The 12977-nt window shown below is 41.7% G+C and overlaps 1 pseudogene; it reads left to right on the forward strand.

Annotated features, from left to right (window-relative positions):
• Positions 1–5762: 5762 nt before the first annotated feature.
• On the forward strand, positions 5763–11422 carry LOC137225590 (elongation factor 1-alpha 1-like; annotated as a pseudogene).
• Positions 11423–12977: the final 1555 nt, after the last annotated feature.

Below are 12977 nucleotides of genomic sequence, written 5' to 3' on the forward strand. Positions count from 1 at the left end.
ATGTAACTTGGTACAGTCTTTCTGAGGGGCAATTAGGTATTCCATATCCTTTGATCCAGTCATTTCCTTTTCAGTAATTTACTTAAGAATAATTAATGATGTCCACAAAGGTTTAGCTATAAAGATGCCCATCATAGCCTGTTTCCAACTGAAAAACCAACCCCCCTAAACTTTAAGACACTGAAGGATATATTACCAACGGAAAAAGACTATGAAACAGCATGTACAGTATAATCCTATAGAAACATACACATGCATAGGCACAGAAGTTCTAGAAGATGTTAACAGTCTTAGTAACTCTACAAGGTGGGATCATGAAGTGTTTTTCTTTTTTTTCTAAACTTATATAATAAACAAATATTACTTTTATAATACAGTTTATTTTTAAGTTTTAAAAATCAGTTACTCCTTTTCTTTCATGTTCTCTTAAAATCCAACTGGATGATTGACCCATAATGATTTTTCCCTAATTTTTATTTATTCAGTCAGTGGGTTCTCTGAATGTCTCTCTAATTTCAGTGAGACTAGGAAACATCCCTGGCTCAATGTAGAATCAACAAACAAACAGTTCAGGAGGTAACAAAGAGGAATCACGCCCCCTCACTGTGGCCAGACCAATAATTAAACACAGAGATGAGCAAATAAGAAATGGTGGGATCTCCATGCCTGGGAGCACCAAGGTCCTAAAAAGCTCAGGCACTTTTCTGACTGATGGTGAAATAGAAGGGTCACTAGACAATGTCTCAAAGTTGGCATGATCGTTGACCTTCTGTGTTTGATAATTAGGTCAGCCTAACTTACCACATAAATAGAAGAAATGACTAATCCACAGACATTCTTCATAGGCCTCCCATCCATGAAGAGGCACAGAGTCCAAGAGTGACTACCTGTCTTGTCCAATGCTCCTTCCCACCTCATTAGATGGAGAGAAAATTGAGACAACGTCCTTAAAAAGATGCAAGAGTTCACTATTCTATTACATTTTGAATCAATGCTTATTTTTAAAGAAGTTGGTTCAGCAGTTTTAGCTGGTATGACTTCTTTGATATTCTGGAAACTGAGGATTTTTTTAAGTCTCCTACTGTTTTACTGCCTAAATCTATTTGCAAGTCTAATCAATATCTACTAGTCATGCTTAAGACCCTTGCTCAGGTTAAAACAATAACTATGGAGTTGTCCAACAGGGTAATATAACTATTTAGACTTGTAACGTGGAGTGAAGGGCAGATGTTTTCATCCTTACTTTCTATTCACCACTATTAGCACCTGACCCCTCAAATACATACTTGGTCCTCTTGCTCTGGATGGGAAGCTGAGTTAGCCCTGCCAATAGAGCAGTTTCACTTGGTTGTAAATACAAGTGACATCAACCAGAGTTCCCCAGTCTGGTGGTAGGTGATCCCACACCCAAGGCCAGCCCTTCCTCTCACACTCACTCCCATCCAGTTCTCATCAGGCCTGGCTCTGGCAAACCAGTCTTCTTTCCACTCCCTTCCCATCTCAGGTGATGGGAGAAGAGGTGAGAAGTGGTGAATTTAAGGGACATGACACCCACCTTTTCTTCTGCAGACTTGGGAGAAACTGCCTCCCAGAAAATTGTCTAAACCACATCTACAGATGTGCCCTGGGGAAGGGGGCTCCTGTTTCCCCACAGCTGAAGAGAGGGCTCTCTACCAGAACAGTTAGGAAGCTGGGGCCCTCCCCAGAATGTGTGACCAGGAGTCTAGAGAGGCACGACCTTCAGTTCTCACCCAGCTTGGCCATTCACTGGATATTTGACTTGGAGATGTCACATAATCTCTGAGTTGCAATTTCCTCATCTGTAGAGATGATAACCAACTGACTCACAGGGTGGTTGAGGATTAAATGAGAGACTGTGGGTAAAACATCTGACAGTTGGGGGGGTTTCAGTAACTGTCATGCGGTTATTACCTTTAAGTCCTGAGGGAGAGGGGCCCTGATGAGGCCTGAGAGGGAGACTCAATGATCAGTAAGTCAGCTTCACCCCCACTAGAGACCCTACAGCTCCACAGCAGCTTCTCTAGGTTCTTCTAAAGCATTCAGCCAGGAGAAGAACAGTCTCCATCTATCCCAATTTGCATCCAAAGAAACTAAGTTAATAGATAAAGTTTTCTCCACTTTCCATTTTTCCTCTCAGTAGTTTCCCCTAAACCTCTGATACTTGCTGCACGTGCAGGACAAGTGAAAAAAAATACAATTGCAAATATTACAACAACAATAACAAACTTTGAAAACTTCAGAGGAGCTAAAATTGAGTTTGTTTCACTTGTGATCTTATCATGGAGATACTAAAGCAACATATTTCTAAGGCAACTTAGAGCAATTTTTAATACATGTTTGTACATGAGGCTAAATCACAGTTCATAATAGAGGAAACCAAATATATCAATCTTTTAGAGAGATCTTCAAAGATAATTCTGACTCCCAAGTTGTTGTAGAGAGGACACAGGAAAGTCAGGGACCCAATTTTGGTAAAAGGTCTGCCAGCCACTTGTTTGGTGAGAACTGACCGAGTCCCAGGCCTCTTATTCTGCCCATTTCCTCAGTGATCACACAGGCTGATTACTTCTTCCTTTTTTTTTTTTTTTTGACCATGCGGCATGAGGGATCTTAATTCCCCAATCAGGGATCAAACCCTTGCCCCCTGCAGTGGAATCACAGAGCCTTACGCACTGGACTGCCAGGGAAGTCCCAGGCTGATTACATCTAACATTTGTGTAGTTTTACAAGATGTGAAGCATTTTCCCAGGGGGCACTCTCACAAGGACATAAAAACACTTTATAATATAAAGTAGTACTATGCACATATACACATTATTATTACAATTTAATAAAATTTTCTCCCATGTGAATTGCTCTAGGGAGGTTCCCAAATAACTGACCCAGGTGCCCTACATGACTTGCCCATCTGTACACCATGCTGTTTCAGGCCAGTGGTTCTGAACCTTCACTGAGCTTTAAGAAACACTGACATCTGGGAACCAGCTCCAGAGATTCTGAGGATACTGGACTTAGGTTTTAAAAGCAACCTGCATGGTTCTAAGTTGCAGCCAAGGTTAACAAGCACTGTGTCAGGTGAGGGTAAAACTTGCCTTTGTAAACCACGGTGAGAATTTCCTGTGTTTGACGTAGTTTGGATGGACCTCCTCATAAATGCACATCTCAATGGCTCCTGGGCCACAGAACCTTGAGCCTCTCTCTTTATGGGAAATGGTATTTAACAAAGGGCTTTGGGTCATTAAATCACAATATTCTTCCCATGGCAAAGGCATCCTCGTGGTTACTGACTAGAGAAAGGAACCATGTAAGCAAGGTGATGTAAGCAAGAGATGCTGCCGGTTCTAATTTTCCAGGTTGAAAAAAGTCTAGAGTTTTTATAGAATAGATCTTTTCCTTATTTACTTTCTTTTCATCAGTTCTTTTTTCTTTGCCTACTTCCTCTGCTTTGACTCATGTTTTCCTAATTATCCATGTCCTCTGTGGATACTGTAACCTCAATTGTGTCCCTTACGGTGACATTTTAGCAGCAGGCTGGCTGTTATTGGCAGCTGGTAAAACTCTCTGTTGGAGGAGGGAAGGGGCCCCCTCCTTACAATCACCAGTACTCCTTTGTGAGGTAAAGCATCACGTTCATTGTTTCTACAGTTAGCAGAAAAAAAAGGACAGTCAGCCAACAGTTCTTTTGTCATCTTTGCTTCATCATCTCAACATACCATTTTAGATAAGGACATTTATGTTGGATGCCCAATGAATATTATTATTCATTCTGACAAAGTCCCATTAATATCTTTGTTAGGACTTTTGTGATGCAGTTACTTCCTTCTCAAATAAAGCAAATTCAATGCAGTGCCAAACTTGATGGATATCTTATCCTTTCTCTTTAAAAACAACAACAAATTTTCTAAATGCCCTGACACATACTCGATGCTCATAAAAAGTCTGCTTTAAGAGAATCAAGATCACAACTGTCACTTTCACTCTTCCTGTCAAATGTCAGGAAGGAAAAATTAGGCGTCTCCATGCCAAAAAGATTCTTTGGCAAGCAGAGTTAAAGTCGCTTATTTGCTTTTATGGTGTTATGGGTTGCATTCATTGAGATTAATTTGGCTCATCTAACTTGAGCAGGTCACCTCATTAATCTAAAAAGAATGAAAAACAATGCATGGCAGGGACTGCTGTAAGTTCTTTGGAAACAACATTTAAAAGCAGAAAAGCAAATAATGGGATGGAGGCTGGCAACCATGCACACGCAGGACTCTGGCTGTTTTCCGGAGGGGACGATGACACTTCAATTGGGTCCTCTCACTTCAGGGAATCCTGGGCAGTCGCTAGAGGCAGGATGTTGATGGCAGCTGTCTTGTACTGCATGCTTTGTTGTTTCTGGGGCTCAGTTCCCACTAGTCCTCAGGAATTACGACTGGAAGCTGGCAGATGTGACTTTATAGCAGATACAGCAATAACACTGGAAACTGAAGGAGCAATGTCTCTGGTTACAATGAAGTCAACTTGATAGAAAATTTCTGAAAGCAGGGGAAACTTCTTCCATCATTAGTCAAGTAACTCTTCTGTGAAGAACCAGTTCCTGTACAGAAGACAGGTAGCCACCAAGTGACATGTGACAAGGAAGCTCCTAAAGACGTTTGCCCAAGGGGGCCTCATAGCATGAGACCTACTTCTGTCTGTCCGTGTTTACATGCTCTGGGGACAACATTTCAGTAACACTGGTATCAGCAATGTGCCCCACATCATCACAAGAACACTCCATTATGAAACAATTTATAGAAGCAAGATAAGCACCACCAGCCCATTCTCCCGCCATACTTCCTGCAAGAGTAGGGGGAACTTCCAAAGCAGTGACCTTCAGCCAATGTGGGCACTAATGGGCATTTTTTTTTAAAGTGTATTTTATTGTATAGTTGATTTACAATGTTGTGTTAATTTCTGCTGTACAAAAACATGATTCAGATATATATATATATATATATATATATATACTCTTTTCCATTATGGTTTATCACAGGGTAATGAATGTAGTTCCTTGTGCTATATTGTAGGACCTTGTTGTTTAACCATTCTGTATATACTAGTTTGCATCTGCTAATCCCAAACTCCCAATCCAGCCCTCCCATGCAGCTCCTCTCCCTTGGCAACCACAGTCTGTTCTCTATGTCTGTGAGTCTGTTTCTGTTTCGTAGATAAGTTCGTTTGTGTTACATTTTAGATTCCACATATAAGTGATATCATGTGATATTTGTTTTTCTGCCTGACTTACTTCACTTAGTATGATAATCTCTAGGTCCATCCATGTTGCTGCAAATGGCATTATTTCATTCTTTTTTATGGCTGAGTAATATTCCATTGTGTGTGTGTGTGTGTGTGTGTGTGTGTGTGTGTGTGTGTGTGTGTGTGTAAAACATATTCTTTATCCATTCATCTGTTGATGGATATTTAGGTTGTTTCCATATCTTGGCTATTGTGAATAGTGCTAAAGCAGGTATGTCTTGACCAGTTGGCCTTACTGAGGCCTACAGAATTTATATGAGGCCCAATATTTACCTATTTTATAACTAATAGCTAATACCAACTAAGACTGGAAGAAATGTCTAAACTGAATGAAGGTTGTTTACAAAAATTTCCTCATTTCAAGACAAAATCTAAAACAGTGGATCAAGTTCAAGCCCATTTGAACTCCATGCCTTTCCATCTGCCAACACAGCTCAGGAGTCAGCCACTAGTATTGCATGGGCTCCAAACAGAAAGGTGAGTGACCCATGTCCAGACCATGTACTGCTTATCCATTGTAGGCAGAGTTCCATTTTCCTCGAGTTAAATATTTGATGACAAGAGCTGGAGCCAGAAAGTGACCTAAGATTCTTAGCAAATCACAGGTGTTTTGCTTAGTGCCTGTTGGACCAGGCAGACTTTGGCTTTTGTACCCTGTAAGCATAGAGAAGGCATCCTCCTTTCCCACCTGGCTCAGTAGAAGTCAGGTCACTTCTTCTGGGCCACTGAAAAAGTTTGCGGGAACGGGGTCCTGATCCTCTTCAAAAATAGGGAGCTGTACAAGGTGCTGGTGGTGGGGAGCGGGGGTGAAGTGGATTGTCTGCTCCCTGTCTGGCTCTAAGTGACAGGGCTCACACTTGTGATCCTAAAAGGTGATCAGAAAATTTCTCCTTCAAACTCAAATGCAGACACACAGTCCATCTGCAGATGTAATGGGAAAGAACCTTTGTATTGTATTGTAAGTTAATCACTAAAGGGATGTTGCCTATAAGCTTAAATTATACATAATGGCCCATCTTTGGGAACCCTGCCTCCCAGGTAATGAGCATTAAGCTAAAATACCTTTGCTTAGGGTACCCTGTTGGAGAGAGGAAAGACTTGTTGGACTTTTACTCAATTTGTGAACTGGTTTGTTTGCTTCTTTGGATGCTAGCATTTATATGTGCCATTTGTGTTTTGTCTTGAATTTCTGTCTTTAAAAATGGGGAATGTTTTAAATATCCCTTAAAGAAAGTCCTCTGAGGTAGGGTGTGGATAAGTGATCTGATTACAGCCATGAACGCACGAGTGAGAAGAAGATAATATTTTACTGTAAAAATGTGTGGCCACTGTACCTGTCCGGATCTCCACAGGGGGTTTAGTCAGGGTTATCTTGGGACCCTGTGCACCATGCACTGCTACCCTTGCTGTGTTAATTACATCATTTATGGTCTCCTGTGTCATTGTATATGTAAAATTCCAAGACCAAACTTGAGGGTTTATTTAGGATTTACTGTTTGTCCTCTGAGTTTTTCACTTCATTTTGTTTGGTATTGTTTCTTCATTTACAGTCAAATTTTGTGATATTTAAAACTTTTACTGATGTCAAATGGAGAAAAGGAATGGGGGGGGGGAATGGCGTGTCTGTGGGACATTCCTAGGGAGAAGAGAAAAAGATTCCACTTGGTTCCTAAAATCGCCAAAACCCTCAGCCCAGAATTCTCCCTGTTTGGTTGATGCCAAGGCAAAAAGTCATCCTTTAAAGGTTAGAGATGATCAATTACTATTTATGGCTATTCTGTGAAGAAGCAGGGAAGAATGATGAAATCCTTTATGAGCAAGCATTTGCGCTATTATATCAAGGAAAATAAGAAAAGGAAGAGAATGAGAGTGAGAATATGTTGCTTCAAATCTTAACTCCTCCATTCTTTTTTAATGGCTGAGTAATATTCTACTGTGTGTGTGTTTTTATATATATATATATATAAAACACATCTTTATCCATTCACCTGTCAATGGACGCTTAGGTTGCTTCCATGTCTTGGCTATTGTAAATAGTGCTGCAGTGAACATTGGGGTGCATGTATCTTTTCGAATTAGAGTTTTGTCCAGATATATGCCAAGGAGTGGGATTGCAGCACCATTTGCAGCACCATGGATGGACCTAGAGATTATCATACTAAGTGAAGTAAGTCAGGGAAAGACAAATATCATATGATATCACTTATATGTGGAATCCAAGAAGAAATGATACAAATGAACTTATATTCAAAACAGAAATAGACCCAAAGACATAGAAAACAAACTTATGGTCACCAAAAGGGAAAGGAGGGGGAGGGATAAATTAGGAGTTTGGGATTAACATATACACACTACTATATACAAAATAGATAAACAACAAGGTTCTACTGTATAGCACAGGGAAGTATACTCAATATTTTCTGATAACCTATAAGAGAAAAGAATCTGAAAAAGAATATATATATATATATATATATGTATATACAGTATAACTGAATCACTTTGCTATACACCTGAAAGTAACAAAACACTGTAAATCAACTATATTTCAGACTTCCCTGGTGGTGCAGTGGTTAAGAATTCACCTGCCAATGCAGGGAACATGGGTTCAAGCCCTGGTCTGGGAAGATCCCACATGCCACGGAGCAACTAAGCCTGTGCGCCACAACTACTGAGCCTGCACTCTAGAGCCCGCGAGCCACAACTACTGAGCCCGTGTGCCACAACTACTGAAGCCTGTGCGACTAGACCCTGTGCTCTGCAACAAGAGAAGCCACCGCAATGAGAAGCCCACACACCACCATGAAGAGTTGCCCCTGCTCTCCGCAACTAGAGAAAAGCCTGTGTGCAGCAATGAAGACCCAAAGCAGCCAAATAAATAAATAAATACAATTTAAAAAAATCTATTATACTTCAATTTAAAAGTCTAATTCTGGGGGGAAGATAAAAAACCTTAACTCCTCCAGCTGTTATGCCAATATATCCACCCCTTCCACTACTTTCCCTTCCTATCCAACCCCAATTCCTGACACTGGGGCTCAGAACTGCCCCTCCTTATAGGGATCAATTAGAAAATCCTGTGTTAGTTCCTGGGGCACAGGGATTTGGTCTAGTACCGCCATCTAAGACCTGACAGGGCACCCAGTTTGGGCCCCTCCCAGGGCAGGGCAATTTCCCTTACACCTTTATCTCATGTGGGGACTAAATGCAAATGATCAGTCAGCTGTGTTTCTCAGACTTAACTGGAAAGATTGCAACCCTCCTTCATAAGGAGGGTCCTCTATAACTGAAGCCCACTTGGTATCACCCACAGCTGAACTAAAATGGGACCCCGATGAGGGAGGAATGCCCTTATTTATAATACTACTTATTAGTGCATCTGGGCAGGGCTTTGAAAAGGGGAACCAAAGCAAAATAGTTCAAACCAAATTCAAGAAATTCAGCAAAAAAACAAATCCCTCTGAATTTTTGGAAAAGATGTATCAAGCCTACAGACATTATACTAATGTAGATCCTGAGGCCCCTGAAAATATTAGAAGGATAAATTTGATCTATTTTGGGCAAAGTGTCTCAGATATTGGGAGGAAGTTGTGAAGATTAGATGGTGCATTTGGAATGAATCCTTCTCAATGGGTAGATGTTGTTTTTAAAGTGTTCAACAGGGAACAGCAACAGAAGAATGAAGATGTAAAACAAAATGCCACTTTTTTGGCACTGGATTCCTGAAAGGGGAGTAAATGGAAGAGAGGTAAGCCCCTACTGGGGGAGAAACAATGAGCTTTCACCCTTAAGTTTTTCTTCAGAACAGCTTGACATCAGAGTTCCACGAGAACATCTTTAACCCTACAGATGGTGCTCATGAAAACCCCAGGAGACAGAGCTCTCTTCCCCTGCCCCCCCATCCCAGGTCTATGAAAAGGTAAGACCAGAGTGTGTGCTAACAGCACCCCAGGGAAGGCCAAAAACACATGGCCAATAGACATCCCCTTAAAAAGGGACGCTGGGACACGTAACCTAAAGCAATATCCTCTGAGGTAAGAGGATCACTTCTCCCACAGACTGACTTGTCAAAACACCATCCAGTATATTCAGAAAAGGACAAAGAGAGGGTCGAGGAGTAGGGTTTCACTTGGATCGCACCTTGCCTGGCTGGAAATGTAGTGCACAATTGTTTTAATTCCTAAGGTGAGCTTGGACCCTGTGCTGCAGCACATTCATATTAGTACCCATTACAGGAGAGATGCCACCTTACAATGGATTCAAATATATATAATGGGGCATAACCTATAGAAGACCATACAGTGAGTCACTCAGAATTGCATGATTCGTGCTAAAAACAACCCAAAGACTGCTGTTGGACCTTCCCAGATTGGGGCCCAACACAAAGGAATCTGTGCCACCAACGACTGGACACAAATGCCTTGAGCTACAGGAAATTTCAGATACCTGCTAGTGTTTGTGGACACTTTTTTTCAGGATGGGTGGAAGCAATCCCACCTGGACAGAAAAAGTCTCTGAAGAGGATTGCCTGGGTCTTGGACAAACTGAAAGCTGAATATGAGTGTGGTACCACCATCGATATCTCCCTGTGGGAATCCGAGACCATAAGTACTACATGACTATTACTGATGCCTCAGGACACAGAGACTTTATCAAAAACATGCTTCCAGGTACATCCCAGTCTGACCGTGATGTCCTCATTGTTGCTGCTGATGCTGGTGGATTTGAAGCAGGTATCTCCAAGAATGGGAAGACCCATGAGCATGCCCTTCTGGCTTACACTCTTGGTGTGAAACAACTAAGTGTTGCTATTAAATTGATTCCACTGAGCCACCCTACAGCCAGAAGAGGTATGAGTAAATTGTTAAGGAAGTCAGCACTTACATTAAGAAAATTGGCTACAACCCCAACACAGGAGCATTGGTGCCAATTTCTGGCTGGAATGGTGACAACATGCTGGAGCCAAGTGCTAACATGCCTTGGTTCAAGGGATGGAAATTCACCCAAAAGATGGCAATGCCAGTGGAACCATGCTGCTCTGGATTGCATCCTGCCACCAACTCATCCAACTGACTAGTCTTTGAGTCTGCCCCTCCAGGACATCTACAATATTGGTGGTATTGGTACTGTCCCTGTGGGTTGAGTGGAGACTGTTTTCAAACCTATCGTGGTGGTCACCTTTGCTCCAGTCAATGTTACAACTGAAGTAAAGTCTGTTGAAATGTACCACGAAGCTTTTGTGAAGGCCTTTCTGGGGACAGTGTGGGCTTCAATGTCAAGAACATGTCTGTCAAAGATGTTCGTTGTGGCCATGTGGCTGGTGACAGAAAAATTGACCCACCGATGGAAGCAGCTGGCTTCATACCTCAAGTGATTATCTTGAACCATCCAGGCCAAATCAGTGCTAGATATGAACCTGTCCTGGACTGTCACACAGCTCACATTGCTTGCAAGTTTGCTGAGCTGAAGACTGATCATTATTCTGGGAAAAAGCTGGAAGATGGGCCCAAGTTCGTTTTTATTTTATATTTGTTATTTTTTAAATTTTTGGCTGCACTGGGGCTTCGTTGCTGCGTGCAGGCTTTCTCTAGTTGCAGCGAGTGGGGGCTACTCTTCACTGCAGTGCACAGGCTTCTCATTGGGGTGGCTCCTCTGGCACCTTGCACGGGCTCTAGGTGTGCAGGCTTCAGTAGTTGCAGTGTATGGGCTCAAGTTGTGGCGTACAGGCTTAGTTGCTCTGTGGCATGTGGGATCTTCCCAGACCAGGGATTGAACCCATGACCCCTGCACTGGCAGGTGGATTCTTAACCACTGTGCCACCAGGGAAGTCCTGGCACCAAATTTTTGATCTGGTGATGCTGCTATTGTTGATACGGTTCCTAGCAAGCCCTCATGTGTTGAGAGTTTCTCTATCCTCCTCTGGGTTGTTTTACTGTTCATGGCATGAGACAGACAGTTGCTGTGTCATTAAAGTGGTGGAAAAGAAGGCAGCTGGAGCTGGCAAGGTCACCAAGTCTGTCCAGAAAACTCAGAGGCTAAATGAATATTATCTCCAATACCTGCCACTCCAGTCTTAATCAGTGGTGGAATAATGGTCTCAGAACTCTTTGTAAAAAGACTGATTAATGATAACAATGAATTGTATAAACTTCAGAAGGAAAGGAGACTGTTTTGTCCACCACTGGTTTTGTGTGTGGCAGTTTAAAATTACTGGTTTTTAAAATCAGTACTTTAAAAATTATTTTATTTTGTATTGGAGTATAGTTGATTTACAATGTTGTGTTAGTTTCAGGTGTACAGCAAAGTGATTCAGTTACATATATTCTTTTTCAGATTCTTTTCCCATATAGGTTATTATAGAATACTGAGTTCCCTGTGCTATACAGTAGGTCCTTGTTGATTATCTATTTTATATATACTAGTGTGTATATGATAATCCCAAACTCCTAATTATACCTCCCCCCCCCAACCTTTCCCCTTTGGTTTTTTAAGTCTGTGTTTCTGTTTTGTAAATGAGTTCATTAAAATCAGTACTTTTTAATCAGTTAAAGCCCTCAAGGAAATTATCCCCTGATTTGGTTTAAGGCATTGGAACTACATTAATCCCGGAGACCACAATCAACAGGAAAAACTGAGAAAATGAATACTAACTTAACTTGGGATAAGGCTTTGTCAGTTGCCCTGCTATGGATTAGTGGCTCCCAGAAGCAGGCTTAAATTAAGCCCCTTTGAAATACTGTATTGTAGTTCATCCTAGGTGTCTGCCCAGGCAGGAGAATCTATAAATGCTCTGAAAGACCTAGCAGTTGCCAGTTATGCTAAAACTTTGGGCATTATACTAAACCCTGTTCTTGAGTTTGACTCCAACAGGTCTGCCTATTCAACTTAAGTAAATGGTAATTTCATTATGGCCGGAGACGGGTCAACCTATTTAATTTTTTCCAAATAAACAGCACAGGAACTTAGTATATGTATTGGGAACTGGAACTGAACCCCAACCCCAAGTTCAATTACAAATTAGACAACAAAGTGCTAAGGAGTTTCATCAGGTTCAAATGGTTGTAGATAAAAAAGGAAAAAGGATTTTACTGCTAAAGATTCTAAAGAATATTCATTGCCCCTGTTCAGCAGGAAGTAGCCAGAGCAGTCTTTGTCCCTTTCCCCACAAGACTGTGGAATGGACATTGGCAATGGGGAATTGTAATAGGGAAGAACCTTTGTATTCTATTACAAGTTAATCACTAAAGGGATGTTGCCTACAAGCTTAAAGTATATGCACTTCCCATCTCTGGGAACCCTGCCTCCCAGGTAATGAGCATTAAGCTAATATACCTTTGTTTAGCTCACAGGAAACATCTGGACCAGGCCCACTTGTGAATTAACACATCCCCTCTGGAGGCTGGCTGGAACGAGGAAATGTTTGACTTTACTCCCTCTGATTTTATTATATAAGAAACTTGAATTCTAACTCAGACAAGATGGTTCTTTGGGATATGAGTCCACCATCTTCTTGGTCTGCTGGCTTTCCTTGCCCCAACAGCTTGTTTCTTGATTTACTGGCCTGTCGTGGGGTGAGCAGCACAAGCTTGGACTTGGTAACACAAACTCTAGAGGAAGATGGTGATGGGTCTGGGGCAGGCTCTCTAGTGGAGAGGACTCCCTGCCTTCTTCAA

Source organism: Pseudorca crassidens, chromosome 5, assembly GCF_039906515.1.
Source record: "Pseudorca crassidens isolate mPseCra1 chromosome 5, mPseCra1.hap1, whole genome shotgun sequence".
Lineage (NCBI taxonomy): Eukaryota > Metazoa > Chordata > Mammalia > Artiodactyla > Delphinidae > Pseudorca > Pseudorca crassidens.